This window comes from Periplaneta americana, chromosome 5 (assembly GCF_040183065.1).
Source record: "Periplaneta americana isolate PAMFEO1 chromosome 5, P.americana_PAMFEO1_priV1, whole genome shotgun sequence".
Taxonomy (NCBI): Eukaryota; Metazoa; Arthropoda; class Insecta; order Blattodea; family Blattidae; genus Periplaneta; species Periplaneta americana.
This window is the reverse complement of record NC_091121.1, coordinates 23482937-23493235: the sequence shown is the minus strand read 5'-3', so window position 1 is coordinate 23493235 and position 10299 is coordinate 23482937. Positions and strand designations below refer to the sequence as shown.

The 10299-nt window shown below is 35.2% G+C and overlaps 1 non-coding gene across 1 annotated transcript; it reads left to right on the top strand.

Annotated features, from left to right (window-relative positions):
* The first annotated feature begins 9801 nt into the window (after positions 1-9801).
* Positions 9802-9873, top strand: TRNAT-UGU (transfer RNA threonine (anticodon UGU)). Its single transcript has one exon. It is a non-coding gene; the product is annotated as a tRNA-Thr (tRNA).
* The last annotated feature ends 426 nt before the right edge of the window (positions 9874-10299 follow it).

Below are 10299 nucleotides of genomic sequence, written 5' to 3'. Positions count from 1 at the left end.
CTAAAATATCTGGATGCAGACATACTGAGAGCAACACTGACATTAATGAGCTAAAATATCTGGCTGCAGACATACTGAGAGCAAAAATTAAATTAATGAGCTAAAATATCTGGATGCAGACACAGTGAAACCAACAATGAAATTAATGAGCTAAAATATATGGATGGAGACATACGGAACGCAACAATGAAATTAATGTGCTAAAATATCTGGATGCAGACATACTGAGAGCAACAATGAAATTAATGAGCTAAAATATCTGGATGCACACATACGGAGAGCAACTACGAAATTAATGAGCTAAAATATCTGGATGCACACATACGGAACGCATCAAAAAGAAATTAATGAGCTAAAATATCTGGATGCAGACATACGGAGAGGAACAATGAAATTAATGAGCTAAAGTAACTGGATGGAGACATACGGAACGCAACAATGAAATTAATGTGCTAAAATATCTGGATGCAGACATACTGAGAGCAACAATGAAATTAATGAGCTAAAATATCTGGATGCACACATACGGAGAGCAACAACGAAATTAATGAGCTAAAATATCTGGATGGAGACATACGGAACGCAACAATGAAATTAATGAGCTAAAATATCTGGATGCAGACATACTGAGAGTAATAATGACATTAATGAGCTAAAATATCTGGATGCAGACATACTGAGAGCAACAATGAAATTAATGAGCTAAAATATCTGGATGCAGACACAGTGAAAGCAACAATGAAATTAATGAACTAAAATATCTGGATGGAGACATACGGAACGCAACAATGAAATTAATGAGCTAAAATATCTGGATGCAGACATACTGAGAGCAACAATGACATTAATGAGCTAAAATATCTGGCTGCAGACATACTGAGAGCAAAAATTAAATTAATGAGCTAAAATATCTGGATGCAGACATAGTGAAACCAACAATGAAATTAATGAGCTAAAATATATGGATGGAGACATACGGAACGCAACAATGAAATTAATGTGCTAAAATATCTGGATGCAGACATACTGAGAGCAACAATGAAATTAATGAGCTAAAATATCTGGATGCACACATACGGAGAGCAAGAACGAAATTAATGAGCTAAAATATCTGGATGGAGACATACGGAACGCATCAAAGAAATTAATGAGCTAAAATATCTGGATGCAGACATACGGAGAGCAACAATGAAATTAATGAGCTAAAGTAACTGGATGGAGACATACGGAACGCAACAATGAAATTAATGAGCTAAAATATCTGGATGCAGACATACGGAGAGCAACAATGAAATTAATGAGCTAAAATATCTTGATGGAGACATACGGAACGCAAGAGTGAAATTAAAGAGCTAAAATATCTGGATGCAGACATACTGAGAGCAACAATGAAATTAATGAGCTAAAATATCAGGATGCAGACACAGTGAAAGCAACAATGAAATTAATGAACTAAAATATCTGGATGGAGACATACGGAACGCAACAATGAAATTAATGAGCTAAAATATCTGGATGCAGACATACTGAGAGCAACACTGACATTAATGAGCTAAAATATCTGGATGCAGACATACTGAGAGTAATAATGACATTAATGAGCTAAAATATCTGGATGCAGACATACTGAGAGCAACAATGAAATTAATGAGCTAAAATATCTGGAAGCAGACATACGGAACGCAAGAATGAAATTAATGAGCTAAAATATCCAACTGTAGATATACAAAGAATCTCAATTAATTTAAATCCAAGTGTATACATTTTGGAGGAACTAAATATTCTAATGTAGACATACGGATAGCAACAATCAATCTCCAGATACACAGATTTTTATTGAAAACCAAAAGTATCTGATGATTCCACGAATAGTGGCGAAAACCTTTATACAAGGAATATGTACAGTATGTAATATGCAAAGAATTTCACTGTGTGATATTACAATTGGTGACATTGAAGGGAACTAAAGAAAACAATTTTATTTCTATACTAAACCATAAAGTCATCGAAGAGACTAATCAATACAGTAAATTATATATACACTATTCTGAGTTCTCTTATGATTTGTAAACTAGAGCACATGTGGGAAAAGATGTACCCGTCAATTTTTGTTTCTATAAACGAGTTACTCCACGTTGTTACGTATATAAATTTACTAAAATTAATGGCCTTAAGTGCAATCGTGACCTCGGTTCGATTCGAAAGTTCTTGTTTATCAGTGTATCTATTAAATGTGCTCTTTATAATATGTTACATTGCCTAGGTATACACCATATCCATACATTACATTTTCAATAGCTCTGGAAGGAATCCGTAGCTTAAAACCCCAACTCTGTACTGTTTCACTTGTCGGCCATATTTATTAGTCGGACAGCTGTGGTTGATATATTATACAACTAACAGCAATATGGAGGCATCGTCCTGACTATACGGTCTAATTTTCTATATTGTGGTACAGAGATTTCGACCTTTATATCGATACACATAAGTCAATTTTGCTTTTAAGTTTCAAATATTGTTCCCAGGCTATGAATCTCGTACGCAGTACATAAACCAAACTACATCGAAATCGAAAGACGGAGTGATGAGAGAAGCATTACAAACGTCCCAACGTTATTTTTAGCTTTATCAAAACATGATTTCCCCTCTGGCTTCTCAATTCATCCCTAGATCCTATTGCTTTGAAACAAGTTCAGTAAAATTACGATATCTATAATTATATGTGGGGATGACATGCTCGATTGTTTAATACCGTTATACTGTGTTTCATTGTATAATTACTTTAACAGCGCCATGGTAACAAGACAGTTTAAGGATATATGTACGTGAACGTCCACAAATATTATTAGAAAATCCAGGCTCTAAATTTCTAAAATTTTGTAAGAAAATTAACTCACAATTGGACAAAAATTACAAGGTACCAGAACAAGATTCATTAGAACTTAAATGCCTGATAAAAGTATTTAAAAAAGGTTACTAATAATCTTTTTCAAACCAGTCTTCTCAAAGTATGAAAAAAAAAAAAAAAAAAAAAAATTCTGTAGTTACATCATTTGGTAACCATAACATTGTTATGGTCTCTCTGACGTCTTTAATATTTTTTCTGCATGTAATAAACACTTATTTCTGAAAAGTAGACTACTCTCAGACATATAGAGTTGTTTATTTTAATACAATTAATTTTTTATTTCTCCCGTATATAATACATTAAAATTTGCATAATGTTTTGTGACCTAATTTTTCTATTTTCAAACAAATGGGCCATTATTATAGTCTACCTTTTGCATAAATTCATGTTAAATCAGTGTACAAAATTTCATAATTCTATCTCTAATGGTTGTGGAGTTATGAAATAATATGTTTGAACATTTTCAAATTTTGGAAAATTTAACTTAAAGTAAAAAGTGAATTGTAAAAAAAATATTATTAGTAACTTTTTATAGTTTTATCAGTTATTTAAGTTCTAATAAGTCTTGTTGTGGTACATTGTAATTTTTGTCCAATTGTGAGTTCATTTCCTTATAAAATTTTAGATATTTAGAGCCTGCATTTTCTGACAAAATTTGTGGTTGTTCACGTACTTATACCCTTAAAGAAATCAAGATGTATATGTATTTCAAGTATTGCACTATACAGGTGCTGTCTCTTAAGTAAAGCCAGTTTTGGAGGAAACGTTTTGTTGCAGTGCGTTATAACAATAAATTAATATAAGTTTCAAAGTAAAGACTAGATCCTATGGTCTTGAACCACCATTCAGTGAGGTTTGTTATCATGCGACAGTACTGCTTTCTGGTTTCTGATGTAAAGAATTATGTGATACACATTTCAACGGCTTTTATGTTTTTGAAATTTCATCCATACAGGAAGTGGACCATAGATCGAAACAGACGGCAAACACACTGAAGGCGCAAGATCAAGGCTATATGTCGGGTGTGGTAGCAGTTCCATTCCTCCCAAATTCTGGATATTTTACACGGCTGTTCGAGCGTTATGAGGTATCGCATTGTTCTGTCCTATTTCGATTAACTAATATCGGGTATCTGTCTCTCAAAACTTCATTAAGGCATTCTAGCTGTTGATAATGAAGATTCTCATTGACTGCAAGACAATTTTGAAGAAGCTCTTTAAAATTCACTCAGACACATAACATTAATTTGGGGACGAACCAATTGTGTTTAACGACAGCTTTGGCAGGCTGACGAAGATCAACTCATTATTTTTACGTGTCAGGGTTGCGGTAATATACCTAATTTCATCATCTGTGACAATTCTAATAAATTTATAACTCTATCATCTATGGGATTAGCAATATGCTAAGGACAGATATCCATTCTGCGTTGAGCCTGGTCAGGTGTCAGTTCATGAGGTACATAATCCTGTGACAGCTGCAACGGGGTTTGAACACGCGTCCGACAGGGCGCGCGGCAGACGAAACGCTGGTACTGGGAGCATCTGCATACTGAAGGGCAGAGAGGGTGTATTACGTCAACGCGACGAGGGGAGGGTGCGCGCGCAACTGCTGCGTGCGGAGTGAAGGGGGGACGGACCCTCCCGACTCTTCCAGAAGTCCGTCGAAGTGGAGATATCCAGATAATTCGAGAGAGCTATCTCTGCACACCGTAGAAATTTCTCGCAACTATGCTTTTGCTATAAAAGAGGAAACGCGAGCGAACTTGGGCAGTTTTCAGTTTATTCAGCCATTCAGTGAGTAAGCCAGAGCAAGCAATCCAGTACCGGAGTTCGACTCGAGTGTGCGTCCGCAACTGTATCAGCATCCGAAGTCCTGAGTTCGAGTGCAGTGGACCGCAGTTGGAGGGACCTGAGTTCGAGTGCAGTGGACCGCAGTTGGAGGGACTAGAGTTCGAGTACAGTGGAATGTCTCTGAAGGTCTGTGGTTCGAGATACTGTGAACTCCAGTGACTCAGCTAGAAGAACTGTGAACTGAGAACTGACAGTTCTGATTTGTAAATAGTGCTTTGTAAATATTAGTTAATATTAACAGTTCATTGTTGTTCGTAATAGTCCAAGTAAATTGTCATTGTCGTCAGTGGAGTGCACTAACGAATACTGTGTTACTGTGTGGAGAGCAAATCGTATTGTTGCGATAATAAAGATACATTGTTGTTGAGTTTAAAAAGTTACAATACGTAGATCTGTATGATTTTCCAAGCGTCTTCATATGGTAATACATTGCGTCTTTTGAGGTATCAAGTTCTTCTGACAACCTACCAATACTTTTTATGGTTTTTCTTCCAAAACATGTGTGTATTCTCAGTATTCCATACCTTATATCTTCCAGGACATTGTAAATATTTAATTTCTCCTTCTCCATTGAAAAACTGAAACTGTGGTTGTGCTACACGCTCACTAACGACACCTTCACCTTCGACTTTACATATACTTCGTAACGCGGCAGCAGCTTTACTGTATAATCTTGTTTCCAGCATTGCTTTAGAAGGACTCTAATGTCAGACTTTATCACCTCCATTTTAAAATATTTGTAGTGACAATTATCGAGAGTCACATGCTCACAATATGCAATAATAACCATAGTATCCTTTAAATTGCATTGCTCAACTAAAGAAAAATACCATTAAAATCTTACAAAACACCAGACTTAAAAACTCACATTAGGCCTACCTATGAGAGGACTTAATAAAATAATCGTTTAGTTAATGGCGTTGTGCCAAATGCGAATTTGCCCAACGTTGATGGAACTCCTGATAGCGAAATAGTATTTTTGTGAAATAAATCCAAAGTTTCGCTCCCAGATTGCCTGACTTTCGTCTTACAGTTCGATACAAATCTCCATTAAAATCAAAGCAGGTAATTAATTCAAAGCGAGATTCGAACCCACATGCGTGTGTAGTCTGAGCACAAGTCCCGATCGTTAACTCCTATTAACCAAATCAAGGCTGCGGACGTGTTGTGTATGCTGTTATATTTGTGATTGGTGAAGAGGACATAGTAAGTTTGTTTTCTTTTTAGTTTTACATGATTTTCGCTATTTTCTTGGTTTTCAGCATACCAAAAAATCTCTAAAATTGAGATTTTCAAAAAAAAAAAAAAAAAAAAAGATTAGTATTATATCTGTTCTACCAAAATTTTACCAAAAACACATAAACCTTTTTTTGTGCGAGATCGTGCATACTTGCTTGCTTTCCGCACAAAACCAATACGCGGTAAGTGTGAAATACCACATTCAGTATTCCCAACGTAACACACATAACAATTTCCCTATTCTTACCGCTTAAGCGTCATATTCATTTTACTGCTTTAGGCTTTTAACATATTATTTTTAAAGACGTTCAATATGGTAATAATTATAAATTGGAAACTTACCACTGCAATTTCACCTAAATTGCACTACTGATTATTGTTTTTAAATATTTGCAAAAATTAAGTAAACTCTACAACACCACTAAAGTTACTGCATTTGTAATGCAAGTAACATTAAGGAAGCCGTGAAAAAATCAACAAGATTCCAGACTCATCATAGACTGGGGAAAAAAAAGACAGACGTATATCACGGCCTGCTGCAGTATAGTAAACACAGAAAACATTTTATAGCAACAATGTTGAAGAGAGATATATTTGTTTTCCAATTTTTCCGTCATTGAATAGAAACCAAGATGGAGATTTCATTGCAACTAATTAGAAATTCCTCTTTCAGGTATGTAATAAACGATCTTCGCACAAAATAATGTACGATACACGAGCGGTATGTTTGTTTTCATATTCTCGGAAATTAAAAAAAGCTCAACTACGTTTCGCTTTTTCAATCTTTTCCTCGAACATGAAAACGTCAACATACCGCTCTTGTAACGCATATTACTATTTTATCCCATTACCTTTGTAAACCAGGTTCTTGAGTTAACACCTAACAGGAGGCATTCAGAAAGGTTTTTAACTGTACAATAATTCAAAGTTCTATCCTGTGCGATAGCTTAGAAGATTTATAACTGTTCGAGCATGATGAAGGTGAGTCATGAGTGTAATTTGGACCAAATTTAATCAAAACAATTTATTAAACTTTTTAAATCTTAAAATTATTCCATACTTCAGGAAATATCCAAAGAAGAAAATAATGAAGACTTCTGGGGTGAGGGCGACAACATATGGAGGAGGGCAATTTTGAACAAGTAACTTAGTGAAAATCTTGGTAATCAAATTATTTGTTGCTTATTTCTCAACACAATTTTTTTTTCTGCGTCTTGCATCATGTAAAAAGTTCCACTTGTTCTTTATGCCCTATTGAAACAACATTTCGCAAGTAAGTTAAGAAGAGTATGAGGAACAAAAATAGGTACTTTGTTTTAACGCAAAGGTTAATCAAGTGCACATTTCAGAAGTTTAACTATGTATTATGATTGTTTTCAATTTTAAAAAATCAGACAAAAAAGTTCCTACACGTCAGACTATTCAAGATACATAAAAATTTGATATCAAATCTGAAGAAAAAAGTATCTATGCGGAATGTCTTCTCAAGTAATTATAAAATGGAGAATATTTTTGGTGACGTAATTAGAAGAAGTATAATTATTTTATAACTCAATTTAGTCCAGAGATTTCAAATTTTGTCAGATTTTTTTTATTGCAATTTAAAAGAATATGCGGTGAAACAACTTCCAGTTTAAAACACAGTGTAATTTCTTTCTGAAATTGTAGAGCTACACTATATATACATTAATGCTCTTAATTGATATGCAGATAATTGTGACTGCAGTCTGTACAAGTCATGCGGACTATTTCATCATTCAATGAATTTTCCGATAAACCAATATAAACTGCTTTACAGTAACAATCATATTCCACTGATTTAATTTCTGAAATTGCTCGACCAATACATATAATATTAGTAACATATTAATTTCGTTACTGTGGATATATTACGCAACGCCGTTATGTGTACAACGTTAAGTTTTAATGCTACGCAGTCGTTGGTTTGTTTGTACTATTTATCCTACTAGGCGGTTCAATAAGTAATGCACATCACATTTTTTTTCTCGCTCAAAGTTTATTTATTACAAATCCAAGTATACGATATTATTCCCCGATTAATTGGCTACAAACATCAATTTTTCCACGTAGTCTCCATTAAAAATTTTTGGTCCTGCGTCATCTATAGTTACAGCCTGTATGCCATTTCAGTACCATTCAGCTGGTCTTCCTCTCATCCAAATCCTGATGTCTCCAATGACTTGCTTATCGTCGTCATATCGCTTTCCACGAATCGCATTCTTCAGGGGACCAAACAAATTAAAGTCAGATGGTGCGAGATCCGGACTGTAGGGCGATTGAGGAAGAACACAATCCAGCCAAGTTTTGAGCGTATTCCGAATCTCACCGGTGAGCAATCCGATGGCATCACGGTGTTCTGAATTCCACCGATGACGTCATTGATGCTCCACCGGTGTCGCACCGGTGCCATCAACTTGCAGAGGTGGTGGTAGTCTCCATCAGCCGCCATCAGTGAATCTGATTGGTTCTTATATAGGGCGGGAATTAGCAGACGAATAACATCGTGCACTGTTGTGTCATGGCGGTGTGTTCTGCTTTAGTTCTGCTGTAGTGTTTGTAATGAGCACAACGTAAAAACAATATGTTAATGGCTTATAAGCGAACATGTCAACGGACCAGTTAATACTACCGGTTCGAGAAATAAATTGTTTATGCTCTCTTTTCTTTGAACGAGATGGGAGTACGAAAATTTCGCAAAATTTTGCTAGCGCAGTACAGACAACAACTTGTACAGTCGCCATGACAGCCATCGATCCTTCCAGCAGTTTTGTTCCTTATTTCGCTGTAACGTGACGTCATTGATGGCACATCGGACCGGTGAGATTCGGAATACGCTGTTTGTGATTTCTTAACGAGTGCGCACGCTTGTGTGTGGCCTTGCATTGTTATAAAGAAGAAGAATTTTTGTTGGCATTTTATGGGGACGAACAGAGATGTCGACTTGAACAGCAAGTTTTTTTAATGTTACTCGCCTGTCGTCCCGAATAAGCCTATCGGTTCGTTCAACTGTTGCCGGTATTACAGCAGTATGTGGTCGTCCCGAGAGTGGAAGATCTGAAAATCTCGCTTTAGTCGCTGACACTCTGCTAACCCAACGACTGACATTACTCCTATCCACTGCTTGTTCCCCATAGCCATGTTGTAAGTGCCTGTGAATGTTTGTAATAGTTTCCTGCTCCGCAAAGAGAAATTCAATCACAGCTTTCTGATTTGTACGTGTTTCACGTGCAGTCGCCTTTTTAAAATTCAACTACATCACAGCCGTATAATGGAAATCGGCGAAACTATATGACGAAATGTATGAAGTTTTAAAGATGTTGGGTATAAAATTTCGTTATTTTCCAGTGAAAGACAGCCTAGAAAAAAAAAAGATGTACATTACTTATTAAATTACTCAAGTAGGGTGGTTTTTTCTGTCAGGATGATGTTCTCCGCAGTATTAAACGCAATGTAAGACATTATGTATCGTTTCTTCTCCTTTCGTTGCTTACGTTTCTTCAATGGGGTTACTTTTGCACCAAAAGATGACTCCATAACTAATACAACAATTCACGTGAGTTATTGTCATTACAAAAATTTTGGGTGATTTCCTTTGATAACGTATAATAAATGAAAATACGAGCATATTAATTATTTCGGACTCTCTTATTTATTTTTATCTTTGATAGTCATCAACATGGATTAAAGAAATAAAGGGAACAAAATTCTTTTTTATTTATCAAGTATAATAATTAATTTTAAATTTCAAACAGTATGAAAAAGTAACACGGTCCTATGTGAGCCTCCTTAGCTCAGTGGTAGAGCACTGGTCTTGTAAATCAGGGGTCGTGAGTTCAAACCTCACAGGAGGCAGTCAAGTTTTTTTTTCTAGGCATTTATTTCAAATTCTGTGAACAAAAATATTTAGCAATAGTTCAGAGTTCGATCCTCTTACAGAGGTGGCGAATGCACTTAACTATTCCGAAATAATTGAAGAAAATTATTTGTAATCAAAGCTTTTCGAAATATATTAAGAAAAGTAGGCCTAATTAAATATTTTGTACTATTCTTCTGGGTAGGTTATTCAATATATACTTGTTGATAATAAGACCATTATTTCCTAAACAGTATCATGAAATAGAGATGTGTCTAAATATTTTATAGTATTGGTGTAATTTCTTGGCGAAACAAGAATTTAGCGCCTCAAATTAAATATACTGTATTTCAAATTTATACAAACACAAAGTTGTGACTAAAACAATTTTTTTCCAGAATCCAATGTAGGTAATCTGTTGTATT